Below are 10717 nucleotides of genomic sequence, written 5' to 3' on the forward strand. Positions count from 1 at the left end.
TAGTATTATATACAAGTATTTGGTACAATTTAAGTGAAAAAAATGAAAAAAAAAAATTAATTTTTTTGAAGCACTTTTGGCACCGGTTTTGGAAAAGAACCGGTGCTAAAATATTTTTTACAATATTTTTTTGAAGCACTTTTGGCACCGGTTCTCCCCCAGAACCGGTGCGAAATGTATGGGGTTTTAGCACCCCCCCCCAAATCCCCACCAGTTCAAAATCGGTGCTAAATGGGGGGTTTGAACAGGTGGGGATTAAGTATTTTCGCCTAGTGGTATCACCGTAATCAAAATCACCTTCGCCATCCTCGTACACCAAATTTGTTTCCACTTTTTTTTCTTTCTATTTGATTGATTGTTGATAGAGGTCTACTAGATGTTTTGATGTGCGACACACACGAGACCAATGGCCTTTTCCTCCACAACGGTTGCATATATTTTCATTTTTATCCTTCTCATTCTTATTTCCATCTTTATTGTCCTGGTGAGAGTATGAGTTCCTAAAATGACCACCTCGACCACGATCATGTCCACGTCCACGGCTGCGACCACGACCTCGACCACGACTGTTGGCGTGATCTCTAGCCTTTTGCTCTTTCCCACTATGGGATGTCGCATTCGCTTCAGGGAATGGAGTAGAGCCAGTTGGGCGTGATTCATGATTTTTCATTAATAGTTCATTATTTTGTTCAGCCACAAGGAGACAAGATATCAATTCAAAATATTTTGTAAAACCCTTTTCACGGTATTGTGTCTGTAGGACAACATTGTTTGCATGAAAAGTAGAGTATGTTTTTTCTGACATTTCTGCATTCGTGATTTTCTCTCCACATAATTTTAATTGTGATGTAATTCTAAACATGGCTGAGTTGTATTCACTCACAGACTTAAAGTCTTGTAATCTTAAATGTAACCAGTCATAACGAGCTTTTGGTAATATAAAAATTTTCTGGTGGTCATACCTTTCCTTTAGATTACTCCAAAGGACTTGTGGGTCTTTAACAGTCAAGTACTTAGTCTTAAGGCCTTCATGAAGGTGATGGCGAAGAAATATCATAGCTTTAGCCTTATCTTGGTTTGTTGCAGTGTTGTTTTCTTTAATAGTATCACCAAGTCTCTTTGCATCTAAATGTATTTCAGCATCTAACACCCAAGACAGATAGTTGTTTCCAGTAATATCAAGAGCAATAAATTCGAGTTTTGCAAGGTTTGACAAGATTCACTGATACATAAAACAGTATTATAAATTAGGAACTAAGGTGGTATAATAAATATATATATATATTCCAAATTTCAAATGAGGCGACTAATTTCAAGTAATTAATTATAACAAGATTTGCGTATTGAACCTTGAGAAGGTTATTGTTCATGAGACCACAATTAAGTCCACTAATCAATTATCATAACAAAATATAAACCTTAATAAATAAATAAATATATATATATATATATTAATTTTTTTTTTAATTTTTTATTATTAAACCTTAATAGGTTCCAACTTCCAAAATCCAAACCCATTAACATACAAATTGCATATTTGCATACAATTATGTAAAGATCAAAAGTAACTCAATAAATTTTACTAGTTTCAATGATTAATGGATACGAGAAAGAAATAAACCAAAAAATATCAATAAGCAAACCCACTTCAGCAAAAGCAATTAACCACTAATCTTGCAAAACCCAGTTGCTCAAATCCACAAATTCACATGATTTCTATGTTTCCCTAATCAATTACAACAAAACTACTAATTTCAAGGGTTTGGTCAAACACCCAGAAACTAAGATCTTGATTTCTAGCAACCAAAGTATCTAATTCGACTGATTAAGCAATGATCAAACATCAGATATCTTACTAAATACAGTAAATTGAAGATAAATTTAGAGTAAAAACTGACCTTAAACAATCAATATGAACTCAATACATCATAATTTATTATCAAGAATTCAAGATATAAATCTGTAAACAAATTAACAAAACAAATAGTATGTAAAATATAAGAAATTAAGTAAAAATTCAGTAATTCACCTATAAAGTCACGGAATATGGTTGAGTGGATGACGGAGCAGTGGAGCACTGAGCACGGGAGGCCGGAGGCGACGCCTCTGGGACAACCGACAGCGAGAACGGGGGCCGGAGCGGTGAACGGCGACGACGGCAGTTTACGAGCTGAGGATTTAGGGGAGTTACTTTGATTGTCGTTTGAGATCAGTCAATTTATGATGCTTCAATTGATATTGAAATCAATCTAGAGTTATGGTGTTGATAACGTGTTAAATATGGAAGAGAAATAAAGAGAGATAGGAGAGAAATTGGGGAGAGAATAAATCAGTCTCACTTATTCCATAGAGTGGGGTATATATATACATACAATATAACAAGGGTTTGCTTAGATAACAATAAACCCTAGATCTAGTATATTTCGGAATGATAAAAGGAGAATAATGAATACCCACACAATATTTCATAATAAAGAAGTATTTATTTTGTTTTAGAATTTGAGTGAAAAAAATAGATAATAAATGATGTCATAATTAAGTAATTTAGAGGAGAAAATTTTCCATAAGAATTTTACACCGTGTTATTAAATGATTTCTGCATTGGCTTGTTTTTGTATTTCAATATTTATAGATTATCCCATAATTTTATCCCAAAGTGTGGTTACTAATTTCATGGAAAAATAACATCACAACTTCACAAGAACATTTTAAGGAGGAAATCTAAGAAGGTATTTACAAACTTATACTTCGTAATAAAGGGAATGTAAAAGTTTTTACTTTTATTTTTTTTGAAATCATGAAAATATTTTTTTTAATTCTTAGTAGTTTGTCCTTTCTTTACAATAGTAAGTAAGAATTTAGTTTATAATGAAGATTGATTCATTATAGATTTATGCGTTTTAATATAGGTTGGACACTATTTTTTGTACTTCTTACGTTTCATAATAATTGCAACACTTTGACCGGCACACATGTCAATGTACAATTTTGCCCATTAATATTTGTAATTATATATTATTAAGAAGTATAAAAGGTTAATGTAATGAAAATATGATTAAAGACTAATCTAAAATTATTTTACATGACAACATATGTTTTTTATATGTTGGTAAAAAACATAGTCAAAGTAAGCATATGTTTTATATTACGTAATAGAGGGGATAAATAAGAAGAGTAATCCAACTATGTAAGTGAATCACTTAATTTTATCTTTTTTTTTTAATTATGAAAAACTCCACATTGAAATTTAGTATGTACTCCGTATAACAAATTCTTGAAGAAAATACTACATATTGATTTGAAAGTTAGTTCTTTCAAAGTTATATAAGATTATTCTTAAAGTAATAAATTTTAGTTAAGATTGAAGTTTCTTAAAAGTTATTCTCGTTTCCATATTAACTAATTGCATATAATTCTTAAAAAAAAGGCCCAATAATATTGCACATTTATAACAAAGATAATTTTTTTTTTTTTTTGAAGGAACAAAGATAATTTTTAAATTAGTTTCCTTGAATATTTTTTTTCCAAAAGAAATGTGAAAGAATAAAAGAAATACTAAAGACACACAAGAAATTTACATGTGTCAATATTTGATGCTTTGTCTTTTTAGTATATATAGTTACTAGATTAACTCCCGTACGATGCACGGATATAATAAAAAGAATTTATAATTGTGTAAACTTCAAAGACATATCAGTCAAAATATAAAAAATCTTTATATTACATACAATATTATTTACATAAACCAAACTACAAAAACTAAAATAATATAAACAAAAGAAAATTCAATTCATGTCTACAATAAAATTTAGCGAACTTTATAATTAGATGGAGTAATCACATATATAATAGGCAAATTTGCATCAAAGGATCCTTTAAATGCACTTGTTTGCAAGGAACACCTTATAAATCTAAAGTGGCATAAAAGAACCTTTTAAACATTTTTTGTGGTGGCTGGGAACCTTGACTTCGGAAAGTGGGAATTGACCATAAAAGTCCGGCGTTGATCATCACGTAACAGGCACATGACTTCTTAAACCTTATTTATTTATTTATTTATTTCCATTTTTCCCTCCCTTTTCCCCCTAACCGTTTTATTTTCCCCCAAATTTTTCTCTCTCTCCTCTGTTCTTTGTATCCACTCGCAAATTAGCCCAAATTCCCACCCCTTGCAGATACTTCAACATAATTGAGCCACGAATTTATCAATTTAGGACATTTAGTGCTAGGTAAATGACAAATTTTCCATTTATTTTGTTCAAATCTATTGTTATCGAAGGTTGTATCAAAAATTAGGGTTTATTTATGAAGTATCTAAATTAAGGAATTAATTGTTTTTGTTTGATGAAATTGCTTCTTGCAGCATGTTTTCGCATAGAAGAAAGATAGCAAAGTGCAATAATTGTGGGCTTCCTGTTGCTCAAAGGATCTCATGGACCACTAAATGTAACAGATTAAAAAAAAATCAATTGAAACCCTAAATTTCTGCAATTTTGACTTAAGGGAGTTAAAAAATTCATGCTTTACCTAGTTTTCATGTCCTTTTCGATGGAAAAGCCAAATTCTTTACCAATTTTTTTCCCTTTCTTTGTTTTCGCCATGGCAGAGCAACTCCAGAAGCTTTTGCATGTACAAAAAAGGAAAAGAATATGACAGAGGAGAGAGAAAAACATATGCGTACTCCACCAAGTATAGTCTTCATCACTTCTGAGTGGAATTCAATGTGCAGCAAAGGGGTAGATTAGGGGGAGTAATTGATTCCAATTGAAATTAAATTCTGGGTTCACTTCGATTTTGCAGAGGAGAGAGAAATAAATTTGGGGGAAAAGGGAGGGAAACGTGGGGGAAAAAAACAAGAAAAAAAGAGGTTTCAGAAGTCACATGCCTGCGGTGGTCAACGCCGGACTTTTGTGGTCAATTTCCACTTCCCGACGTCAAGGTCCCCAGCCTCTACAAAAAACGTTTAAAAGGTTCTTCTACGCCACTTTAGATTTATAAGGTCCTTTCTTGCAAACAAATGCATTTAAAAGATCCTTTGGTGCAAATTTGCCTATATAAGAGGTTGATATTTGTTTTCCTTAAGATTTTTAAAAGAAAAGGTAATGAAAACTAAAAAAGTGTAATGTACTGTATTAAACTACTTTGCACTCAGTATTTAAATTTTTTTTTTTTTAAATATGAAAAGGAAAAAAAAGTTTAGGCGGGAAAAAAAAGAAGGAGAAGCTGACACATGTACAATTTAAAAAAAGGGATGATGTCAGCGGTTGTTATTTTAGTAATATTTATAGAGATATAGATTGATTTACGTAGGTTTTTTAGAACAAGAGATAGACGCTCATTCAATTCATAAATTGACAAATTTTGTTGGAAACCATTTTTCAGTGGGACGAAAGAAGGTTTGTGTATGTAAATGAACCACCTTTGACACATTGTCTTGGCTATATAGTTTTGTATTATAGCCTCAAATGATCGAGAGAGGAACCACATCTATTCTCGGTTTTCTCGAATAACGAGAGATATGCTATACCCACGTGATATTTAGAAGAGTAATCCAACTGTGTGTAAGTGAATCACTTTATTTTATCTTTTTTGAATTATTAAAAACTCCATATTGAAATTTTAGTGCGTTTTGTGTGCAGCTGGTCACATCACATCATGTGGTCGCTTGTAAATGAACAAAATAATCCCTATAACACTGATCGAATAAGCAAACGAGTAACCTCTATAAGCACTAATGAAGTAACTCATGTAATACAGATGGAATAACTTGTTTAACACTGAAAAAGTAACCCCCTATGATGAATGAAAAATATAATAATGAATAAAAGAAATACTAAGAACACACAAGAAATCTACACATATCAAGTTTTGGTGTGTTTTTTAGTATATACTTATTCATTTACGTAAGGCTTTTAGAACAGGAGAAAGGCACTCATTCAATTCATAAATTGACAATGATCTCAAAAAATAAAAAATTCATAAATTGAAAAAATTTGTTGGAAAACACTTTTGAGTGGGGCAAAAGAAGGTTTGTGTATGTAAATGAACCACCTTTGACACATTATTGTCTTGGCTATATAGTTTTGTGTAATATCCTCAAATGAGGGATGAACCACATTTATTTTCGATCGATTTTCTCAAATATTCGAGAAATATGCTTTACCCACGTGATTTTTTTGAAAATATAAATTTTTCTTTTATAAATTAAAAACACCATTATGAGCAACAAACCCTTAGTGCTCTACTTAGTTATATAAGTAGTATCCTTTATAAATATAGAGGATAACCTATAAAAATACATCTTTTACATAAGCATCACATTCCAAGTTCCCAAAGTCTTACAAAGGGCGTATCTTTACATTAGCCATCAACCATGATTATATAACCCGTTCTCTTCTCCTTAAAACAAGATTGAATCCATTCTTTTTTACTTTTCGTATTTAATTAGAATTGTTGGAGTACTCATAAAATACGAGCATCTTCTAAATTACTTTCAATATGTATGTGAGAACATAAAAAATAAATAAATAAATAAACATCTTATGGTATGATGACTAGTTATATATATATATATGTGAGAACCAATACCGGCCATTAGATTATATGAAATTCAACGGCTAAGATTAAAATACAAAGCTGCCAAATACCTCCACTCCATTCTCACGGGTCCTCCTTTCTCCTTTCTCTTTCTTCCTCTCCACTCTCACATTCTCTCTCCTCTCCATTCTCCTCTCCTTTCTCTCTCCTCCTCTCCATTTTCTTCTCACACATCTCTCCTCTCATCAACATAACAAACACCGGCTACAGCAACCACAGTAACCCACCGAGCAGACCTCACCGAGCAACAACACCAACAACAAACCGACCGAGCAGCCCCCACCACAACAAACCACCGAGCATCACCGACTCACTGAGCAAGCACCACCAAGCAACAACGCAATACCAACAACAACACTGACGAGGTGACACCCACTGAGCACCATCAACGTTTTTCAGATCTAATTTTATTTTAGGTAAGAATTTAGATCTAGTTTTATTTTTGTTTTTCAAATTTCATCTTTTATATGCATTTCTGAATTGTTAGGTTATGTTTGATTGCTTTAAATCGGTTAGATTTATGGTTTATTTGCATTTTTAGAGTTAAAATTTGGTTAAGGTTTGTAAATTTATTAATGGGTTAATGAATTTGTTTCAATTTATTTGCATAATGAGTAAACTTTTTAATCTAATTTATTTTTTTTTTTTTTTATGTTTGTCCGTTGCGGTTGAGGCTTTAGATGCCGTGGTGGTAGAATAGCAGTGTGGCGGTGGTAGAATAGCAGAGTGCGGTGGTGGCTTCAGTAGTTTTAATATTTATTCATTTTAATTAAAATGTAATATTATAGCAATTTATCAATGAAAATATATATTTTTATACATATGTTTAGTTTTTGTATGAACTTGCTATTGAATGAACTTGCGGCAATTGATCTATCATTGAATCAAATGAATCTTTTGTTGCAAATCAATGATAAATAACCTACAATAATTTGATCATTTGATAAATAAGGAAAAATTTAGTTACTCATTTGTTAAATGAGCAAATAATTAGTTGCTCATTTGTCAAATGAGCAAGCATTTCTTTGCTCATTTGTCAAATGAGCAAACATTTCTTTGCTCAATTAATAAATGAGCAACAGTTATTTGCTCATTTGTAAAAAAAGCAAACAATTATTTGATCATTTGTCAAATGAGCAAGCAATTTTTTACTCATTTAGCAAATGAGCAAATACTTAGTTACTCATTTGTTAAATGAGCAACAACTTTGTTTCTCATTTGTTAAATGAGCAAAAACTTAGTTGCTCATTTGTCAAATGAGCAACAACTTAGTTGCACATTACATAAATGAACCTACGTGAGATTTAAACTCACATCTTTTGTGCATTTGCACAATGCTCTACCCTTGAGCTAGTAGGCTAACGTATTTAAAACATTCAAACACACTCACAAATGAGCATTAAATAGTTTGCTCATTTGACAAAGGAGCATTGAATTTTCTTTGCTCATTTGACAAATGAGCAAAAACTTAGTTGCTCATTTGTCAAATGAGCAAAAAGTTAGTTGTCATTTGTCAAATAGCAAACATTTTTGTAATCATTCATTAAATCAATAAGCATTTCTTTTCTCATTTGTGAAATGAGCAAACATTAGTTTGCTCATTTGTCATATGAGCAAATAATTAGTTACTCATTTGTAAAATAAGCAAACATTTCTTTGATCATTTGGAAAATGAGCAATTAATTTTTTGCTCATTTAACAAATGAGCAAATAGTTAGTTGCTCATTTGTCAAATGAGCAAATATTTAGTTGCTAATTTAACAAATACTTAGTTGTTAATTAAGACCCTGTGAAGCCATACAGTTACCAAAACCAAGCAAGCTTTTGATGCCCAATACAACAATACTTCATTGATTGAGCTTTGACTGGTAAGAAATGATTCCCACAGCTCATTGCATACAAATTCATAAATTTGAGGAATGAAAAGAAATTTAGGTTTGAGCCTATTATTACATGGAATGTCCTATGTGACTGCTAATAATTATTATTCAAAAATAAGTAAGTCATTTCTTCGTTCACTACATGTTATTACCACCTACAGTCCAATAAAAAAAATTAGATGGGATGTACAACTACTGCTACTAATCTCCCTCAATTTTCCAGTTCATAACACTCACTCAACAGTCCCTCATATCAAGCAAGATGGAAGAAGAACAAGAATGCTTATATTATTATCAAATTATCCCAAAATACTTGCAAATTACTTCAAAATCCATCTACAATTTTTCAAATTCGTCTATAGTTCATCAAATTAACTCTTATTTTTTTACAAAAAATGAAAATGAAAGAAAAAATATTGCAGCTCAGAATGGTGTATGGAATTGCAGTATGAATGGGGTTTATTGTAGCTTAGAATCATCCTCCATCAATGCCACCTGAATTTTCACTCTCCTCCACTGATCTTCTCTCTCGCCGCTCCGATCTCGTCTTCATCGTCAATCCTCGAGATTTTTCTCTCTTATTTCTCCGTAGCAGACCCTTCGAAATTTTGAAAACCTCCCCACCTCGTTCTTTTGACTAGTCTATCACTGCCCACCACGGCACCACCCTCCTCCAAACCCACACATAATCCCACCGATAAAGACCCACGTCCAGCCAACCACAACTCCACCCACCCAACCCGTACATCAACTCTCCCTCATTGCTAATCGCACCCACCACCAACAACAATGCCCCCTTGCCCAACCCACTACTCCCTCCTAAACTCATAAACACTAAGAATCCGCATTAAGTAAGCTGCTGCCTGCAACTCTAATCAATCAGATCATCATTCTATCAAATCACACAAAATCATTTTAATCATACAATTCATCTAATTAGTTAGAAATATTAGTTGTTGAGGAGATAATTCGTAACAATTGAAGGCAAAAGCTCCAAAATTAATAAGTCTTTGTAGTTTAAAGAAGAATTGATGGAGAATTAAAGCAAATAGCAGTTGAAAGGGAGCAGAGAAATTGAAGGAGGAGAGAAAAAAATGGAGTGTGGAATGAAGGAGGAGAGAGAAAATGGAGTGTCGAATCTTTGAAATTATGTTTGATTGGGATAAATTGTATCCATTGGATGCAATTGATTCAACGGTTGTAATATGTTCTCACGTATAGGGTTCTCACATAAGGGATGTGATCTCATATAATTCCATTTCTATATATATATATATATGTATTTGACAAGCATAAAGTTATATATTAATTTATATACATATGCATAAAAAAAAATTATTTATATATACTTGTATGAAGACTTTCCATAAAAGATATTGCTAAACAAAGAAGCATATAAGAGAAGATTAGGATTGTACAACCAAGATACACCTAATTAAATCACACACCTAGTATATTACCATAACCAAAATTATTTATATAATATTGTAAACTAATTGCACCATAAATATTGACGTATTTCGGTTTTTGTTTTGGTTTAGGGAGTTACAAAGAAGAAATGTATGTTTTAGACAAGAATAGATAACAAATCTTCCAATTTTTAACCAACAAAAAATAGTTCATAATATAGAATGATATCTTTAGTCTCCAATAATTGATTTTTCGAGAACTTCAAGAGCCGTAAAAGTCTGCTTAGCCAATTGCACATTTGCACTATATATGTCCAAAATCTTTGTACCATTCTTACGGTGCACAGCAACTTTGTTCCTAGCAAAAGATCCTATAACCAATCAATCAATAAAACAAAAGTGGATAAAACTCACCAATCCAATTGATCACGTGATTAATATTGCCTTGATATCCATAAAAAATTGAGCCATCCCGGTCCCAAATTATAGTAATTTATTGTATGACCCGAAGAAAAATGGAAAGAAAATGGGTAATTTTGGATAATTTATGGGTAATTTTGTGATTAAAGTAATATGATAATATGAATAACTTTTGATAATTTATGGGTAATTTTTGTGAAAATAAAAGTAGCTGGGTATTTTTTTTAAAAGTATGATAAAGGATCCTATTAAATCGGCACCTCTCATAGGTTAAGCCAGTTCAGTTCCACAGGTCAACGCTTAAGAGTACGTAGAGGGGAATGTAGTTGGTGGGGCTCGAACTCATGATAATTTGGGTAATTTATAAGAGTAACTTTTATGATAATATAGGTAACTTTTGGTATACAATAA

The 10717-nt window shown here is 31.9% G+C and overlaps 1 long non-coding RNA gene across 2 annotated transcripts; it reads left to right on the forward strand.

Moving 5' to 3' along the window:
* The first annotated feature begins 6580 nt into the window (after window positions 1-6580).
* LOC110730392 lies at window positions 6581-7473 on the forward strand. 2 transcript variants are annotated; one of them, XR_002513054.1, is made up of 2 exons: window positions 6581-7013; window positions 7271-7473. It is a non-coding gene; the product is annotated as an uncharacterized LOC110730392 (long non-coding RNA). The 2 variants fall into 2 exon arrangements; XR_002513053.1 differs by having other exon boundaries at window positions 6583-7013; window positions 7278-7473.
* The last annotated feature ends 3244 nt before the right edge of the window (window positions 7474-10717 follow it).

The sequence above is a fragment of the Chenopodium quinoa genome, unplaced genomic scaffold, assembly GCF_001683475.1.
Source record: "Chenopodium quinoa cultivar QQ74 unplaced genomic scaffold, ASM168347v1, whole genome shotgun sequence".
Lineage (NCBI taxonomy): Eukaryota > Viridiplantae > Streptophyta > Magnoliopsida > Caryophyllales > Amaranthaceae > Chenopodium > Chenopodium quinoa.